Source organism: Xenopus laevis, chromosome 5L, assembly GCF_017654675.1.
Source record: "Xenopus laevis strain J_2021 chromosome 5L, Xenopus_laevis_v10.1, whole genome shotgun sequence".
Lineage (NCBI taxonomy): Eukaryota > Metazoa > Chordata > Amphibia > Anura > Pipidae > Xenopus > Xenopus laevis.
The window spans coordinates 50,949,188-50,955,920 of NC_054379.1; positions in this window are offsets into that span (position 1 = coordinate 50,949,188).

Below are 6,733 nucleotides of genomic sequence, written 5' to 3' on the forward strand. Positions count from 1 at the left end.
CAGCTGGCCCACTCACAACCAGATGCAACATAATGTGCATGTGTTTCACGTCACTTATCTGCATATTCTGAACACTGACCAAAACACAGCGCCATTTGTCTTAAGCTGGCCATAGATGTTGAGATTTTTAAAAGATCAGATCCTGATCGTGAGACCACGATCTTCTCAGAACGATTGTACGAATTTACCATCAACTAAAAAGACCAATTTGCCAGGAAAACAAAGGGGAGCTGCCTGCTTGGCCCTGCAAACATAGATAGATTGCACTGGGACTGACAAAGATTTTTTGACCTGGCCGATCAATTTCCTGACAGATGTCGGCCGAAAAATCGTAAGATGTACGATCGTTCGAATCCCACTAACCGCACGATAATTTCGAAGGACTGGTCGGCCTTCCCTAAAATCGGTCGTTCGGCAAGAAGAATAGTCGCGTCTATGGGGAGCTTTAGTCCTCCTGTTGGAAAGTTCTTGGTCGACACTCTCATCTTCGTATACCATGCCACCTCCAACTAAAGTCCTCTGGCTTGCTAATAATCCCAAAAAGAGTCTGGTAGCTCTTCCCTTCTAGGACAACTTGTTTTTTTGAGAATAAACTGGACTTCATCAAGATAATGGAGTAAAGATAATTTTTTTGCCACAAGAGGGGCTAAAATCTACTTCCAGCTCAAACCATATTCCTATTTTCCCTATTCATATAGCAGACATTGCCTCCAGGAGCCCTTGCCATAAAAATCTTACCTTAACCCCCAGGGATGCCCTTCTTTCCAAAATGTCATATGACAAGCAGCAGGGATTCCTGTTGCTATTGCTTCAACGCCATCGGACGAGATAGTGAGTGAGCGTCTTTGTTTGGTTTAAAGAGGTTTGGTTACAGATATGGGTCTAGTTTCACATGGCTACAAGCTGCAATTCTATCATTCTTCTCCACCTGCTTCATGTTGCCAAGAATCCCTACAGACCCCAGAAAAGCAGCAATGTTGCTTCATTACCATAAATGGTGTCTCTTGTCATTGGACATGAAGAGTGCAAATGAACTGAGATGTATACTTTTAGATTTTGGTTGAAGGACATCCTTGTTTTCATGCAAAGTCACATCCTAGTCCCCCCCAAGACCAGAAAGCCTGATTATCAATACCTTGGCAAAATCAATATACATATTCTCTGTTCTCATGCTCCACTAGGTGCTAAGAAAAGATGTCCTTAAGACATTCAGATCACAATGTACCTGTGCTTAATGTACAGGACTTAATTAACTTTGAGTGTTATAGAAAGAAGTGCAATCTGTTTTGCCTGGCACAAGTTCATTGAGTAACAAGGTTGCTGCTTCTTTACTCCCCAACAAAGGACCTCAAGCCATACCAGTTTGTGGTGAGCTTTGATGAAGTTGGAACAAATCATTATTCGACCTGCTGTTAATGTAACATTTAGGGAAGTGTGAGAATAGAAATCAAAAAGGGGCTAATACCAGTTTTGGAGGAGGCCACTTAGGACAAGGGTTTTGTCAGTAAGAGGGTAGCTAATTGCTGACCTTAATTCTTTCTTGATTAAATATCTATTTAACATCATGATGTTATTGGTGCAAAAGTACTGGGGTGTTATTGGGTTGTTTTAAAAAAAAAATAATATATATATATATATTTTTTTTTTTTTTTTTTGGCAAATTAGCACCTGGGCAGTAACCCATAGCAAACGATCAGCAGAACAATCAAATAATTTGTTTGCTATTGATTACTATTCAGGAGCAAATGTGCCTAGTGTTGATAAATGAGTTCCATGGTAATATGCAGTATGGTATGACAGGTATGGGACCAGTCATCCAGAATGTTTGGAAATAGTGATGTGCCGGCCGGGTCTGGTCGACTTGCTCATACTATCTTTGGGCTGAACCCGAAACACTTGCATACCAAAAAAAAAGCAAAACTGATTTAATCACATTGTATCGGACGTTCCATTATCATCTTTAACAAGAATAACTGGTAAGATTCTTTAATAGGTCACTTATAATGCAGTTTTCATTGTGATTGTATAGTTTCCTTTCATTATGGAATTATTCTCCCCACCTTTTTATAAACATGTTGAAGTTTAAAATATTTTACTACAAAAACCCAAAATAAAAATGTCTTTATATTTGACAGAGTTTATATCAGTGTATACTATAGGCCTGCTGTGCCAAGCATCCACAATGCAATGCTATCCTGTGTCATAGGATACAGTATTAAATACTGAGCTTGGGAACACTAGAAAAGTAGCTTGTCCAAATGGAATGTTTTGATCAGTGCCTTTGTTACACAACGCCACTAGATGGCGACCCCTTACTTTCCCCCAACAAACACTATAAGACTAACAGATGAACAAAGGAATACATTATTTTTGGCTACAAATATACATACATTCCAGAAGAAAGACAGAAATACATATCTTGGAACATATATGAGCAAATGTTTGCTAGTTTGACATTTGACTTTAGCATCCTACCAATTTTTATCTACCGTCTCCCAACAGAAACAGCCACATGTCCGATAATGTCTGTGGGACAGCTCATAATGCAACTTACAATAGAGTTTAACAAGGGGTTAATTATAAATGCAGTAGTGGCTTGTTATGTTACTTGCTGTAGTAAAGAGATTCCTTAAACATTGGAGGTGGGGCAAAAAGATTTTAGATCTCAAGAAAATATTTGGAGCTAAAGGGGTTGTTCACCTGTGAGTTAGCTTTTAGGATGATGTAGTGATGATGTAGAGTTATATTCAGAGACAATTTGCAGTTGGTTTTCATTTTTTATTATTTGTTTTTGAGTTATTTAGGTTTTTATTCGGCAGCTCTGTAGTTTGCAATTTCAGGAATCTGGTTGCTAGGGTCCATATTGCCCTAGCAAATATGCACTTATTTGAATAAGAGACTGGAATATGAATAGGAGAGGCCTGGATAGAAAGATGAGTAATAGAAAGTTGCAATAACAATAAATTTGTAGCCTTACAGAGCATTTGTTTTTTAGAAAATCAGAAACCCCACTTACTGCTCTCAGCAGAGAGGCTTCTGTACAAAAAGACCCGAATCACTGAGCACCGGAGAGAACATAGATTACTTAAAAATCACATTTTATTTCCAAAGATTAAAAACATCTCTGCACACAGAACATAAGAACATACAGTGTTCTGTGATTCAAGGTTTTTGCATGGATTATGGTAACTGCTTGGGATAGCCGTGCACGTGCAGCATGAAGGGACTATGCTAGCCACTAAGTGCACCCATAATAATATCATCTGTACTGAGCAGAGTGGCTTCTATACTATAGAGGAAGCAGACCCCATAGTCGAGTGGTCTGTTTCCTCTTTAGTTAAGAACATACAGTGTTCCGTGATTCAAGGTTTTTGCATGGATTATGGTAACTGCTTGGGATAGCCGTGCACGTGCAGCATGAAGGGACTATGCTAGCCACTAAGTGCACCCATAATAATATCATTTGTACTGAGCAGAGTGGCTTCTATACTATAGAGGAAGCAGACCCCATAGTCGAGTGGTCTGTTTCCTCTTTAGTTACGCCCCAACTAACTGGTAACAGGTTAGATAGCTGCTAAAGGGGAAATAGTTTTCTGGCTATTATGTTAGATATCCAGCCTTTTTAATTCATTATATTATCCCATAAGACTTAAAGATGTAATGCTTCAAAAAGTGTCTCTACAAAATACCCAACTGAGGAAACCAAATACAAGAGTTTTCCTACCGTAAAACAATGTAACATTATAAAAACAATATGCTAAAGGGACAGTTCACCTTTAAGTTACATTTTGTATGTTAGAATGGCCAATTGTAAGCAATTTTTCCATTGGTTATTTTTTTTTAATGATTTGCTTTCTGCTTCTGACTCTTTCCAGCTTTCAAATGGGGGTCACTGACCTCATCTAAAACATATGCTCTGTAAGGCTACACATTTATGGTTAATGCTACTTTTTATCACTTCTTTCTATTCAGGCCTTTCCAATTCATATTCCAGTCTCTTATTCAAATCAATGCATGGTTGCTAGGGCAATTTGGACCCTAGCATCCAGATTGCAAAAATTCCTGGACGGCTGCTTAATAAAGAGCTAAATAACTCAAAAATCACAAATAATAAAAAAATGAAAACCAATTGCAAATTGTCTCAGGATATCGCCCTCTACATCATACTAAAAGTTAACTCTAAAGTGAACGGCCCCTTTAATACCTTGACTGGGTTGTTCCAAGCAGATAGGTGTGTGCCATTACCCATATAATATATAGATTTGAACAATAAACGTTTTAAAACTTAGTAGGAATGCTTTAATTGCAATTGTCAACCTAAGACAGCAGGGCCCTTGTTTCCATGGTGACATAATTGCAGGATTAAGATCAGAGCAGCTGATAGCAGGTAGTTCTTTATAGTCTACATCCTTGAAAAAGAAATGTTGAAATTGCATTGGAAAGAATTATGTGACTCTATCATGTGCATTGTAAATTATTTTGAGATTTGGTCCTGTGCTTTATTACAGAATATTAGGTTGGTTTCATAGAATAAACAAGAAAAAAATGTAACCATGAAGAATTATGAAGAATAGTTCTATACATCTCAAACAAACAACATTCTTCAAAAGGACATTTTTGTAGCTTGTTGTTATATCATATATAGGGGCAGAACTACTAGGGGTTCTCTTACCTGTGCAAATCTGCTATGAAAAATGCTTCCGGAGGTGGGTGAGGGTACTCAGGTGCCCAGGAACTACTTGTTCCGTTACTAACATGACTTTTTAATTTTGCATTTCGTCGCCCAAATCCGCCATGTGTGCTGCTCTTTTGAGTACTTCAATAGGCTAATTTTCAGGCCTGTTGTGGCGTGATCCTTAAAGGGGAACTCCGGCTTCCAAACCAAAATTTGATAAAGAGACCCACAGACAGGGGCGCGCCGCCAATGAGGCGAGCTGAGACGCTCGCCTCAGGCGGCAACGCCGAAGCGGTTTCCAGGGGCGGCAAAAAGCCGCTCCTGCACCTTTAAGAGCCGAATTTCCGTTTTTTAAACTGGAAATTCGGCTTTACTAATGCGAGAGAGCGCAATTGCGCTCTCCGCATTAGTGTTCCTGCCTCCCCTCCCAACAAGTAAGTCAGCGAGGGGGGGCGGCATTGCAGGAGCCGCCTCAGGCGGCGCTTAGGTCTGAATCGGCGCTGCCCACAGAACACTGAAATCCAGCTGTTCCAGATCCAGTTCTTCTCTTCCTGCATCATTTGAAATTCTGGCAGGGAAGGAGGGACTATTCACTGATGTTACAAATTATAACAACATCTCCACAGTTTACAGACAACATGCAGGAACTACATAACCCACAATGCATTGTTATGTTTGTGTGGAGTTTCCCTTTAAAGGGATACTGTCATGGGAAAAAAAAAAAATTAAACTCATCAGTTAATAGTGCTGCTCCAGCAGAATTCTGCACTGAAATCCATTTCTCAAAAGAGCAAACAGATTTTCTTATATTTAATTTTGAAATCTGACACAGGCTAGACATATCAGTTTCCCAGCTGCCCCCAGTCATGTGACTTGTGCTCTGATAAACTTCAGTCATTCTTTACTGCTGTACTGCAAATTGGAGTGATATTACCCCCTCCCCCCACCCAGCAGCCTACGGGTAAGGGCACACCTGGAGACTAATCGCCTCTTCTTTGGGGCTACTAATCTCCCCGAACTGCTTCCCCGTGTCTGCCGTCTGCTTCGATGAAAAAATGCCTGCGCCAATGCACTCACGGCGATTCGATTTCCGAAGTCGCTCGAAGTTTACTCGTGAGGACTAATCAGGGAGATTAGTCGCCCCAAACAAGAGGCTATTAGTTACCGGGCGACTAAATCTCCCCAAATCTCCAGGTGTGCCCTTACCCTAACAACAGAACAATGTGAAGGACCAGATAGCAGCTGCCTAACACAAGATAACAGCTGCCTGGTAGATCTAATAACAGGTCCCACTGTGACACATTGGGTTACATTGAGTTGGAGAAACAACAGTCTGCCAGAAAGCAGTTCTATCCTGAAGTGCTGACTCTTTCTGAAAGCACGTGACAAGGCAAAATGAGCTGAGATGGCTGCCTACACACCAATATTACACCATCAAGAAAAATACACTTGTTGGTTCAGGAATTAAATTTTATATAATAGAATGAATTATTTGCAGTGTAAACAGTGTAATTTAGAAATAAAAACTACATCATAAAAACCATGACAGAATCCCTTTAAAGGGGTTGTTTGCCTTCAAACAACTAGTTGTTTTCAGATAGATCACCAGAAATAACGACTTTTAACAATGCCTTTCTATTTTCTATGTGTGACAGTTTTTCTAATATTGAAGTGTAAAGTGTCATTTCTATCCTTCTGAAGCAGCTCTGGGAGGGGGGGTCGCCAATCCTGTAAACTATTCTAAATGATACATTTAGTTGATACATTTCTTATCTTTGTCCCTGCTGAGCAGAATCTCTGGGTTTCATTACAGGCAGCTGTTAGAATTGATACAATAGTTGCTAATACTCCAAAGATGCTGCTGAGAAATGTATCAACTAAATGTTGCAAAATTGTAACAGTTTAGAGTCTGCGCCTGAATTACTGAGCTGCCAGACTCAAACACCAGAGACAGGAACATTCAACTTTAAACTTAGATTTTGGAAAAAAACATAAAAAATAAATAATGGAAAGTAATTGAAAAAAGTCTTTAAATCTGATGGCATATACTTTGTAGAA